General features: G+C 44.6%; 1 long non-coding RNA gene across 1 annotated transcript; it reads left to right on the top strand.

Moving 5' to 3' along the window:
- Positions 1–2,091: 2,091 nt before the first annotated feature.
- Positions 2,092–12,815, top strand: LOC310753160. The gene is made up of 3 exons (XR_014543243.1): positions 2,092–2,201; positions 11,880–11,970; positions 12,791–12,815. It is a non-coding gene; the product is annotated as an uncharacterized lncRNA (long non-coding RNA).
- Positions 12,816–13,624: the final 809 nt, after the last annotated feature.

Here is a 13,624-nt window from a genome sequence, read left to right as displayed (position 1 = left end):
CCCTCAGGTGTTCAGCTTCAAAAGCCCAGACGGGTCCCATATACAGTCAGAGACCTTTGCACATTCAATATGAAGGTCCAAAGGGAGATTCCAAGTGAGTTCATCTGAATGTGTGCCAAAAGCCTTCCTGCAACCCAGAACCCTGCTCAGTTGGGTTTCATAATTACAGAAAGATTCAGTGTGCATTCAGCTGAACTTTCTTGGACTCTACATTTCAGAACATGCTGAAGCTACAAAGGTCAGCATTAGAGGTAGGGAATCACAAGAGGGATAAATGCAGGGCTGGCACATGTTCCTCTGACCTCCCAGTATTGTGTCCTTGGGTGTTCTTTTGAACTCCTAAATAGAGTGTTCATGTTTTAAGAATCCTAACACTGAGTGAGGCATTATATTGGTATCCCATCTGATCATACTTGTGTTAATAGCAAAAACAAACTGGAGAAATCAAGGACAGAGGTGGAAAGATTAAAGCTGTAATCCTTTGCCAAATTACCTGGGAGTAACTCTCATTGACTAGGGATGCAGGTGGTGCTCTGGGTTAAACCACAGAGCCTAGGACTTGCCGATCAGAAGGTTGGCGGTTCGAATCCCCGCAACGGGGTGAGCTCCCGTTGCTCAGTCCCTGCTCCCGCCAACCTAGCAGTTCGAAAGCACATCAAAGTGCAAGTAGATAAATAGGTACCGCTCTGGCGGGAAGGTAAACGGTGTTTCCGTATGCTGCTCTGGTTCGCCAGAAGCGGCTTAGTCATGCTGGCCACATGACCCGGAAGCTGTACACCGGCTCCCTCGGCCAGTAAAGTGAGATGAGCGTCACAACCCTAGAGTCAGTCATGACTGGACCTAATGGTCAGGGGACTCTTTACCTTTAACTCTTATTGAACACAGTGGCACTTCTGAGTGGGCTTGCATAAGATGGCATTGGAAATGTCCTTCAGTTTCACTAAACTTGTTTAAAGCAGGCAAAGAGTCACAAGTTGGCCCAGTCCAAAGAAGGTGTGTTCCAAGTTGTACACACATCTCTGTGCACTTGTCATCTTTCTTCAGCTGAGAGATCACGTTTACACATGCAAAGTGATTTCTCTATTCAAGTGAAGGAGAAGACGCTTACAGAGAAATCATCTGACTAGTGTTGTGTTGTCCAAACTTGGGCCTCCAGCTGTTTCGGGACTACAACTCCCATTATCCCTAGCTAGCAAGACCAGTGGTCAGGAATGGTGGGAATTGTAGTCCAAAGCAGCTGGAGACTCAAGTTTGAGAAACACTGGACTAGAGTAAGAGCAGCAACTGTATACAGTCATACCTTGGTTCTCAAATGTCTTGTGACTTGAACGTTTTGGCTCCCAAACGCCACAAACCCGGAAGTGAGTGTTTCAGTCTGTGAACGTTTTTTTGGAAGCCAAATATCCGACACGGCTTCCGATTGAGTGCAGGAAACTCCTGCAGCCAATCAGAAGTCACGCCTTGGTTTTTGACTGCTTTCGGAAGTCGAATGGACTTCCGGAACAGATTCCGTTTGAGAACCAAGGCATGACTGTACATTCAAAAGGATCTTAAGCTGCTTGAGACGATCTTTGACTTTCAGTACCATTTGGTATCAACAGGTTGTGTGTGTGTGACTAGATGAAACCTCATTACTTAGTCTAAACCAGAAACAAATAAATTCAGTGACTATATGAAATGACTTCCATAGTTCTAGTTACAGGTAGGTAGCCGTGTTGGTCTGCGTAGTCGAAACAAAATAAAAAAATTCCTTCCAGTAGCACCTTAGAGACCAACTAAGTTTGTTATTGGTATGAGCTTTCGTGTGCATGCACACTTCTTCAGATACCGTATCCATGTTCATTGGTTAATAATAATAACAATAACAACAACAATAATAAATTTTATTTATACTTTGCCCTCCGCTGCCAGAGCATTCAATTCGTTACAGCGATTTTTTTTAATAAAAGTGATAAATGCAAACACATCCTCAATATTCCCACTAGATGGCAAACTTTAACTGAAAATGTATTATGTTGGCAGGGAAAATGAGTCCATCACATGTCTATTACCTCTCTCTGCATATGTTTATGTTTTGACCCACAGTTCTAATGGAACTCTATTGGTTGTGTAGAAGATGCGATTTTGCACACGCTGCTTGACTTGCTAGTGGGAATGAAGCGTCATCAGCTGAACTTCTGTCTTCAAATGAAGCAGTACAGGTAACGGAGACCTCTTCTCCTTCCCATCCAGTAAGACGAGGCAGGTAGAGCCTGCTATTACTGAAGGACCACGGCAACTTTCTGTCTGAAATTTGGTAGGCTTCAGAAGCGGTGGCCATGCCTGCGATTTGCATCCAATTCTAGCAGGAAAAAAAAAGTTTAAAGGTTTCCTGCATGAAAGCTCCTGCATGAATCTGCCTGAAATATGGAAAACTTGTTTTATTCTAGTGCAGGCATAGGCAAACTCAGCCCTACAGATGTTTTTGGACTACAACTCCCATCATCCCTAGCTAACAGGACCAGTGGTCAGGGATGATGGGAGTTGTAGTCCCAAAAACATCTGGAGGGCCGAGTTTGCCTATGCCAGTTCTAGAGGGACTCATTTCTCTGCAAATTTCATCCATCTATGTGGGGGGAAAGGTTATGGCCATTTCTAGATTCCCCATTATAACCTATTTGGGAGGGTAGAGGCAGAGCCTCAGATTTAACAGATGCTACAGATAAAATAAAAATTTTGTGGTCGCTGCATACCCAAAATTTAAATTTCCTTTGCCCACCCTAGCATTATGTAAATTTTGTATTTTTTTTTGGCCACCATCAACAAAATATGAAGTTGAGGGAGCATCAGGTCCCCAGGTTTCGGCACCCTTGGCCTAAATACCTTTCCTAGGAGATAACTTGGTAATTATTTGCCAACACGTGACCAATATATTATCAGTAAAGGTAAAGGGACCCCTGACCGTTAGGTCCAGTCACGAATAACTCTGGGGTTGTGGCACTCACCTCGCTTTACTGGTCGAGGGAGCTCGCGTTTGTCTGCAGACAGCTTCCGGGTCATGTGGCCAGCATGACTAAGTCACTTCTGGCGAACGAGAGCAGCATACGGAAACAACATTTACCTTCCCGCCGGAGCAGTACCTGTTTATCTACTTGCACTTTGGCATGCTTTTAAACTGCTAGGTTGGCAGGGGTGGGGATTCGAACCGCCGACCTTCTGATCGGCAAGTCCTAGGCTCAGTGCCACCCACCAAATGCCAAAATTAATTAGACCAGGTTTTTTGTAATGTTGGCTAATTCTCTTTAGTTATTGCTTCTCTTCTTTCTGTTTTTGGTTTCACTACAGTTTTCAGTAATGTTTGGAGGTTGTAAATTATGATGATGATTATAAATCTATATCCTGCCCTTCCTCCCAAAGGAAACTAGGCCAGTATGCTGATTGGGGTTTTGAAATTTGGGGTCTGTCGGCTGCCCTGCAAATTGCAAAACTGAAGGACAGGATGGGAAGCATTTCAAATAAAATAACTTTTATTTTACCCTGTAACAGTGAGTTACAGGAGCAAACATTATTTAGCATTTGAAAGAATAGTTATATCAAACTTCTCGATCATTTGGAAATCACTGAGTCACCACCATCTTTTCTAATAAAAGTTAAGTTTTCCAATCGAACACATGATGGTGCTAAAGTACAAGAAATGAATTTTCCATTCATTTTGGAATTATCAGTCCCATCCAAGCACTTATGGAGAGTGACGTCTGTACTTTTGGAGCTTTTCTTCCTTAAAATTACAGCGAAGCGAGCTGAGCTGCCTTGATGTTTGTGGGCGCAGGATAGGAAAGAATGGATTTTAAAGTTAGTTCCAAATCACTGTCATGGCCTGGCTGGGTCAGGATGATGCAGAGAGCACATTGTCCGAGGTCCTGGGGAGGGCTCCAGTGGGATGTGGGGAGTTGGGGACCTCTGCTGGGATTGGAGCAGCCTATTGGTGGGGATGGAGGGGGGCAGGAGTGCCAATCTGAATAAAATATTGGGGGGACAGTTAAGCTCTGCCCCACAGAACTGATCGCATGACATCACACACACACACACACACACACACACACACACACACACCATTTGAATGGCATTGCCCATCAACTTTGGTGGGCAGCCCCCTCAAATATTTTATTGGGGGGGACCGAAGGGACCTTGACCACTACCAGTTGGCTTCTGCAAGAGATTGGGTAGAGGAGGAATGTTGGGGACCGCCTCTCCCGCCGGAGCTGTACCTATTTATCTACTTGCACTTTGACATGCTTTGAAACTGCTAGGTTGGCAGGAGCAGGGACAGAGCAACGGGAGCTCACTCTGTCGCGGGGATTCGAACCGCAGACCTTCCGATCAGCAAGCCCAAGAGGCTCAGTGATTTAGACCACAGCACCACCTGCCAAATGCCAAAATGAATTAATCCAGGTTTTTTGTAATGTTGGCTAACTCTCTTTAGTTACTGCTTCTCTCCTTTCTTCTTCAGAGAAGAAGAAGACAGTTCAGATTTACAAGAAGGGAGGGAGGTCACAGCTCATAGGCAGATGAGAGAGAAAGCTGGGAAATAATGGGAGAGGAGGAGGAGGAAGAGGAAGCACCAGGGGGGCGACAGCTGACGGACACAGTGTTTTTAGAAAGCATTCAAGACCTCCCCTCCCAGAACTTGGCGAGCCTTGAAAGTAGGAGAGCAAAGAGCTCAAATGCAGAGGGCACTTTTCAGCACCCATAGCGATGCTATAAGATAGGAAGGGGGTGCAGACTCAGTCAGGGTAACGCCATTATTCCAAGAGGCTGCATTTCCAAGCCTCTCTCTGTGAATATTGAATAAAAAGCAGTTGGTAAGAAATTTCGCTTGCCGTATCCGTTCCTGGCAACCTGCGGTGAGGGTTGAATCCTCTGCCGCCTGACAGCTTCTATGGAGCAGGGAGTGTCTTAACCTGCTCTCTGGTCTCACCTGTCCTTGAAGGCTGTAACATCGCTGTGATGGCCTGGGAATTGGATTCAGAGGCTGAACCTGAGGAATCCCAGCCTGCACAGGAGTCCCCGCCTCCAGAACCAGCTGAGCCGGGGCTGGGGCTTGAACTTGAAGGGCCCTCACCTGTGCCGGGTCCTCAGGAGCAGACACCAGCTGAATCTGCTCTGGCTCCGGAGGTGATGGAGGACCCATTGCCTGCAGGTGCTCCACTCTCAGCCCCGTCAGGGGAAGCTGAGGTTGCCTCTGGGTCCGATAACCCTCCAGCCTCTCCTGAACTGCAGAGGCTCAGAGCAGAGAGGTGGAGGGAACTAAGTTCTCGCCGGAGGAGTGCTCGCCACCAGGCCAGGAGAGGCGAGCCACCTGTAGACCGGGGCTGCCCTATGCCTCAGTGCAGATAAAAGCCAGCCAGCCCAGTCCCAGGTTGCAGGAGCAACATTGTTGGTAACCTGTTCCTGCTGGCACCCTATCCTGCTCTTCTACCAGAGTTCCTGACCACACCCGACTCCTTGCCTTGGACTCCGCTTCAGCCTTGACGGACAGCCTCCATACCACACCCTCGACCTCGGACTGGACCACACTGCATGGTAACCCCCCGGGACCAGCACAATCGCCTACCTTTGTGTCATGGGATGCTGGGATTAGCTCTGCCTTTCCAGACAGGGTGTTTCTTCAGTGCCAGCAACCTCTCAGGAGGCAGAGACACCTCCTCCAGCACCTGGGTCCAGGAGGAGCCCGAAAAGAAAAGTACAGAAGGTTCCACCTACTGGGCATAAAAAGAGATTGCAGAAACACTTAGAGCTCTAAGTTGTTCACACCCCACTCCTATATATAGGATAGCAAAGGGGTGTGACAGCCTCCAGCCCCTCATTACAATAGCTTTGTAAATGAATGTTCCTCCTATCTGTCCTAAACTTAATTTCCCCCCTTTATATCTATTTTCCTTCACTGGCATTTCAATGGGTCATCTGACCTTCACCTGCCTTTGCTGACATCCGTGAGGCCTGGTGGCCAGGCTGCCTCAGGTCTCTGTTGCTAGGCGAGAAAGCAGTTCGCAGGAGGTCCGTCCGTTCCACCTAAGGAACAATTTGCCAGCCTGTGATCTGGCATCCCATCAAAATGCAGGAGCAGATGGTCTGCTTGCCTCATATCGGTGGCTAAACCAAGGCTGACAGAACATTTCAAACTGCATTAGTGAGCCTAGTGAGATAAGACAGCAAACAGCTAAATCAGCCGGGATCCAAAAAGTCAATTTTCCCAACAATGTTGCTTACTGTATCTGGATAATCAGATTCTGGTCCCTCCTTGAAACAGCATGATGCCCCCTGGACCCTGAGACACAGGCGAAGCAAAATAATAATAATCATCAAACATGCTTCTTGGACATTTCTCCTCACAACAGAAAAGGCCGGAAGGTATATTAGTTACTGCTTCAGAGCCGAGGAGAATAAAAGGCGATTTCTCTCTCCAGATGAGCCCCCCAAAGACCTTCTGCACTTGTATTCATACAATAAACCTCAGGGCGAAAAATAAACCCATAGAACCACGAGGGAAAACACTATGGAAGTTAGTTATCTATGAATAGCCTTGTCAAATAAATCAAGCTTCACTTGAGCCATTGGCTGGTGGCCAGACTGGAGTCTGTTAATAGAATAGAATAGAATAGAATAGAATAGAATAGAATAGAATAGAATAGAATAATAGAATAGAATAGAATAGAATAATTCCTATGGAGCATAGGAATCATATATATCCCAGAATGGATTACAGCCCAAGGTGGTTGTTGTTGTTGTTGTTGTTTTAAAAAAACAACAACATTCTAACAATAAAATTATATTTCCAAGTAATAAAAACAGTTAAGAAAGCAGCAGCATAAGGCAGCAAGAACAATCATCTCAAAAGCTGAAGCAACAGCAGATCAAATGAAAAAGGAAAGCTGAACACAGAAAGCTGAGGTCCAAAGAAAGCAGAGCAGGGCTTCCTTAGCATGTTTGGTCGTAAGTGAAATGGGGAGCTAGAAAAAGTAAATCTATTTCATTCAGACTCCAAATCTTTCTTAACTGAATCACTAAAGAGCAATAGAGCTATTTATGCACAGCACGCTGGTAACACTTTAGCCCAAATCTCCGTAGGACTTCGTCTAGCGGTTTCATCAGTGGTAAAGAGCATTGGGGAGAAGATACAACCTCTTGCACCCAGGAGCTAAAATCGTGCATTAGTTTCTCATCCCCATCTTCTAGAATCTGTAGCGACCCCAAAGGACCTCAGCAGGGTTCTTCCTAAACCCACCCTTGAAAGAGGACCCAGAAGGAAACTATAGGACTCAGCTACATTACTAAAAAAACAACAACACTTTGATTGCATTATAAACAGGGACTTCCGGGTTGGCGCCATTGTTTAATGGCGGATTCCCTCCGAGCTCCGGAGGGAATCGGCTCCGTAGCGTCTGGGTCTGGCCGCTGCGGCGAAGCGGAGACCCTTAAAATCACAGGCGCGGATGCCTGTGAACACAGAGACTCGGCGGGCACCATTTGCGCCCCCCCAATCCGCGATGGAGCCTTTTTAAAGGCTTCGGAACGGAGGCAGGGTAGGGTGTGGTGCTGAGAGTACTCCCTCGCCTACGGAGTGAAGCCGCAAGCCATTGACAGAGAGCGCCAACTTCTTCCAAGACCGATTGGACTCTAAAACATAAACCCGTGAGTAATACGGAGATTGGAACCTTAAAAAAATAATTTTTTTTTAATTTTGGATTTGGAACGAGCGGGAAGGGGCTAAAAAGGAAGTCCACCCCCCCCTCTTGTAAACAATTTAAAGCAAAGGACTGGGCAGCTAAGGTCGAGAGAATTTGTTTTTGTTTTTTAATGAAAAATCTTGACTTCACGGTTTTGACACGATAAGAAGATCTACTGGAGGATAAAAAGAATTTTGGGAGTTGAAATTTCACCCCCCCCCCGAGACCCGGGAACGTCCCATGAGAAAGCCTGTTGCATTGAAGATTTTGACAGCTGTCAAGTGAGCTGCTAGTCAGCTAGTTGTCAGCTGGAAAAAGAGAACATTGTTTCTGCTGTTCTTGCTGGTTTATTTGGTATAATTTGTTGAAAACAAGGAGGACTGTTACAAAATAACTGGACTTTTGGTTTCGAGCTGAAAGGAATACTAAGGAACTAAAATCCCCCTAGAGGGGTAATAGGGACACTACATCATAAAAATGGCTGGAGTACGTAAATTTCAAGCAGAATTGGACAGAGCACTCGTTCTCTTGGGAAACTTGCAAGAGGAATACAATGCTTTGTCTACAGAGGCATCATTACTACACTGGACAGTAAACAACATTTTTGAGTCTGATAAGGACTTGAAACAGGAAGCCTATTCTACTGAACAAATAAATGAAACTGAAAGTGTAGATACGATGGAGCAATATGTGGTTTTTGAAGAAAATGAAGGAGGAGCAGGAGATTTGCAGGAGTTAAAGGAGAGCTACATTATGAGGCCTGACATGATGACAAAAAAGGACAATAAAAATTGGATGTGGAAAGCCTGGTCTGAATGGGAGTCTGGAAAATGGAGAGACCCTCTTAGGAGGAGATCTGAAGACCTGAGGATTACAAATTTGTTGAAGGGGAAAGCTGGAGCTTTGGGGACATTTGGATCTGAAAGAAACTTGAAACAAGAGTTGGAGCACCCCATAGGCTTTGCTTTTAAGGATGGAGGACCGGCTGGAAGTAACATGGATTCTGTTGGGCCGGAGCCCCTCCGAGACTTGGGGCTTAATATCAAAGACTATCAAAGAGACCGGCAGAAAGGAACTGAGAGAGATATAAGGGCCTCGGACGTGAGATCTCCAGGCTAAATAAATAACATAAAGACTGACGGTTATTGGTTGGGGACTGGAACCGGGAAAAGGGTGGGTGGAGGTTGGGAATCCAAAGGGTACATAAGGATAATTTGCTTTTTATATTTTGTTAGTGGTAAGGAAATTGGGTAAATCGTGGAAGGGAAATTTTGGTCGACTTTAGGAAAAAGGTCTAAGAATAAATAATGAGGTATAAGTATTGATGTATAATTTTAAAAAGGTAAAATTGGTTTTTTCTTTTTAAATTAATTGAAAATAAGGTTGTTAAAAATAAATTGAGGAAATGGAAAAAAGAAGTAAAATAAAATAATAGTATGTTAGAATAAATGTTTAAGCTAAGGTAAAGAAATAAGTTAAGGACTTGCTGAATTGACAATTTAAATTGGAATATAAGAAGGGGAGGTGTGAGGAGGTCTGAGAAATAAGGTTAAGAATTATAAGTAACAGAAACTTTATGTGTTTTTTTTTCTATTTTTTCTTTTTTGTGTTTAGTTTTGAATATTATGTATTTTTGTGTTTTTTGTTTAGTTTATTTTTTGGTTTTTTGTTTGTTATGTGTTTCTTGAAAATGCTAATAAATATTTTATATATAAAAAAAATGATTGCATTATAAACATGCAACACCAGATGGCGCCGGAGAGCAAAAAAATTCTATGCGATTTTTTACGTAGTGTTTTCTTCTTTTGTTATAACGATTTGATTTCTGACTTATTTATAGCGCTTACTCCCCTCCCCCGTGTGTAGATCCATCCTATGTTGATGGTACTGAAAGATGCTGAGAGGTTCAGAATCGTATCCCTCCCCATCTGTCTCCTGGTACGAGCTGTTTATGAAGGCTTCTCTCCCAAATTAGCTGCATCCAAGATGATTAGCTTCGTTCAAGTAAATGCAGAGCTGGGTGACACACTCCAAGCATTTTACCTAAGATTGGAATATTTGAACCTGAACAATATTTTTTAGAAGCACCTTAAAGACCAACTAAGTTAGTTCTTGGTATGAGCTTTCGTGTGCATGCACACTTCTTCAGATACACAATTTTTTTTTTATTTTTTATTTTTGACTATGGCAGACCAACATGGCTACCTATCTGTAACTGGAAATATTTTTTAGATTTCAGATATGGTTTCTTACAGAGAGGACATGCTACTGCCCCACTGCGGACAAGTTACACAGCTGTCCCACATTTACAACCTCAGAGGTCCAGACTGTTTAATGCTCTCCTTATTGTCTTAATCATACAGGAGGGGAGATGTGCATAGCTGGCCTTACTTCCTGAAGAATCCTGGCACTTTCTCCAGGCAGAGCAAACTGAAAGCTATGCACAGAAATCGGCTCATTCCAACATTTCCACCTCTTACCTAACTCCCCAGCAATGCCAGTGTGCATTGCTGTTCCCCCTGCAAATACAGTCATGCCACGTTGGGCAATTCCTGCAGCTGCAGGAGGAGGTGCATGGCTGTGCATGCGCACATGCAAGGAGGGCTGCAATTAATGTGCTGAGAGCAGCTGCACAGCATGCATGCAGAGTGCGGAATTGACTAGAGGCAGAAGCAAAGATCTGGAAGCCTGAAATCATTACGAAACAAATTAGTTTCATAATAAGATATATCAATCTTCGAGAGGAAATTGAATGCGGAGTGTGCTTAAAATAATTAGAAAGGAACGGATTTGCAAGTGACTAGTGATTAGGAGGCTAGAACTGTGTTTTCATGTATAATGGATTATTTTTGGTTTTGTAAATATATCTGAGCAGGACTGATATTCAGCAACCCACAGCTTTTGACAATGCTTTTTTAAAGGAGCACTTTTTTTTTAATTTGCTGCAGCATCCTGTGAAATACTGTTCTTGTTTCTTTTGCTTAGTTTTGGTTTTTATGCTTCTCAGAGAAAGCAGGTGGTGAAGAAAAACATCCCAGCAACAGGTATCAACTCCCAGGGACTGTGGAGAGGAGTCTGCAGCAATCTACAGTTGCAATTTGAGTGTGGCTCGTTGGCAGGTTATGGCACAACCCCATCAAAGACTGAGCTCTCCTTGTGTTATTCTCTGTGCCATATGCTGGAGGCCGGAGAGCAAAAAATAAGTGGGAATCTGGCAGGGCTCCACTTTAAGACTATTAGAACTGAAAACTGGCAATGTTGGATCTGTGCAAGTTTAGACTACCTCAGCGTCCTGTTCCCAGTGGCAGGCCACATGCCTCTGGAATAATAATAATAATAATAATAATAATAATAATAATAATAATATATTTATTTATTTATACCCCGCCCATCTGGCTGGGTTTCCCCAGCCACTCTGGGTGGCTTCCAACAAAATATTAAAATACAATAGTCTGCCAAACATTAAAAGCTTCCCTAAACAGGGCTGCCTTCAGATGTCTTCTAAAAGTCTGGTAGTTGTTTTTCTCTTTGACATCTGATGGAAGGGCGTTCCACAGGGCTGGTGCCACTACTGAGAAGGCCCTCTGCCTGGTTCCCTGTAACTTGGCTTCTTGCAGTGAGGGAACTGCCAGAAGGCTTTTGGAGCTGGATCTCAGGCTGAATGATGAGGGTGGAGAAGCTCCTTCAGGTCTACTGGACAGAAGCCGTTTAGGGCTTTAAAGGTCAGCACCAACACTTTGAATTTTGCTTGGAAAGGTACTAGGAGCCAATGTAGGTCTCTCAGGACTGGTGTTATATGGTCTCGGTGGCCGCTCCCAGTCACCAGTCTAGCTGCCGCGTTCTGGATTAGTTGTAGTTTCTGGGTCACCTTCAAAGGTAGCCCCATGTAGAGCGCATGGCAGTAGTCCAAGCCGGAGATAACCAGAGCATGCACCACTCTAGCGAGACAGTCCGCGGGCAGATAGGGTCTTAGCCTGCGTACCAGGTGGAGCTGGTAAACAGCTGCCCTGGACACAGAATTGACCTGCGCCTCCATGGACAGCTGCGGGTCCAAAATGATTCCCAGGCTTCGCACCTGGCCCTTCAGGGGCACAGTTACCCCATTCAGGACCAGCGAGTCCTCCACACCTGCCCGCCTCCTGTCCTCCCATAACAGTACTTCTGTTTTTTCAGGATTCAACCTCAATCTGTTAGCAAGAACACAAGAAGGGCATCAAAAAGCCAAGCCTTTCTCCTGCTGTGTCCCAGCATGTGGTCCTCACAGGTACATTCCCTCCGATCATGGGGGATATAGTTTACTGTTCTGGATGTTGTGTATGCAAATCTCAGGCTAAGCTGGGGAAAAGCTGATAAAAAAGAGCAGGGCATTGGAGTAATCTTCTTCTGCCAGGTAACCACAGCCACCTGTCGCTTTGCAAAGGCATCCTGATCAAATCAGAATATAGAGCTCAGAGTTTACAAGTGCGTGATACCGCTCATTTTAGAAATTAGCAGCAGAGGTGCCATCTGCAGCGCTCGAGAGCAGGGGCTGAGTAATGAAGCAGCATGGAAACGACAAGGAGTTTATATAGAGGATGCTTTAAGGAAGGGACAATGCAGGAGCTGTGGGAAATAAGGAGCAAAAAACGCAAGCAGGAAATGAGTGGGGAATGGTGTGGAGCTATGGGGAAGATGGTGTTCCATGGCCATGTTTGGGTACCTCTCCATGGTTTAGGGTACCTCTCCATTTGTGTTTGCACACACATCCTTCTCTGTCCTCCATGCAGCCAAGCAGAGGGCATTATCAGAGTTCAAAAATGCATCCCTTCTCTGCCTTGGAAGGCTCCGAGACTGGAGAGGAGGGACAATGTGCGAAAAGCCAAGGAAGAACTGCACAGATTTTGTCAAGCACAAACTCTGCTTACCTCTGCAGTCTTCCAGCCCCCTGGGAATCAAAGGCTTGAGAGTATTAACACCTGCTCATCCCAGTGGCTTGGCACCTGTTGCTACTAGACATGCAAATGAAGACAAAACGGTCCTCATGGGAAGATAACGCAAGAGAATTTGCACTGAGCAAAGCGAGTAACCATTCAACTTATATCCAGGTCACACAATGATTTCCACTGTCATGGGAGTAATTATTGGGTGAGCAATGACTTCACGTGTTGGCTATGGGACCTTCACTTACCGTGGCTTGAAGGTCACGTCGTTCATGGCTGGAGACAACTTTTTCTGTGTGAGCTACAAAATATTAGACATTTGTGGACTTCCGGGTTAGCGCGATCGGCTAATGGCGGATTCCCTCCGAACAAATGATGGACATTTGTTGGGGTTCGAAACCGGGAAAGGCGGGGAGTGGGGCTTTGGGAATCCAAAGGGTGTACAATTATACTTTGTTTCTTTGTATTTTGTTTTGCTACTTATATAAAAATGGGGAACCTGTGAAAGGGAATTGGGGTCGACCTTAGAAAAAGATATTAAGAAAAAGTACTGATGTATAAAGACTGAGGTTTATGTTAAAATTGGTTAACTAAAATGAAGTAAATATAATAAGGTAAAATTTGGGGATAAGAACTTGCTGAACTAAAAATTGAACTGGAATACAAGAAGGGGAGGTGTGGGGAAGTCAGGGAAATATGTTATTGAAAGTAAGGAATGCAAATTCTATGTGTGTTTTTTTAATTTTTGTTTTTTGTTGTTTTTTCTCTATTTTTTGAAAATTTCAATAAATATCTTTAAAAAAACACACAAAATATTAGACATTTGTGTTCGGTGTTCATCATAATCATAGAATTCACACCTCAGCTACGATGATGTTGTGGAGTGGCATGCTGGGCACCCACAGTCGGGGCTCCAAGTTGGCACCCCTGTATTGACCTCAGAGGGGATTACTCCTGAGTAAACATTTATAGGGTTTTGCTGTCATTTGCTAGCTTTGC

Source organism: Podarcis filfolensis (assembly GCF_964270895.1).
Source record: "Podarcis filfolensis genome assembly, chromosome: 17".
Taxonomy (NCBI): domain Eukaryota; kingdom Metazoa; phylum Chordata; class Lepidosauria; order Squamata; family Lacertidae; genus Podarcis; species Podarcis filfolensis.
The sequence above is the reverse complement of the archived record's forward strand: the minus strand, read 5'-3'. Positions and strand labels throughout refer to the sequence as shown.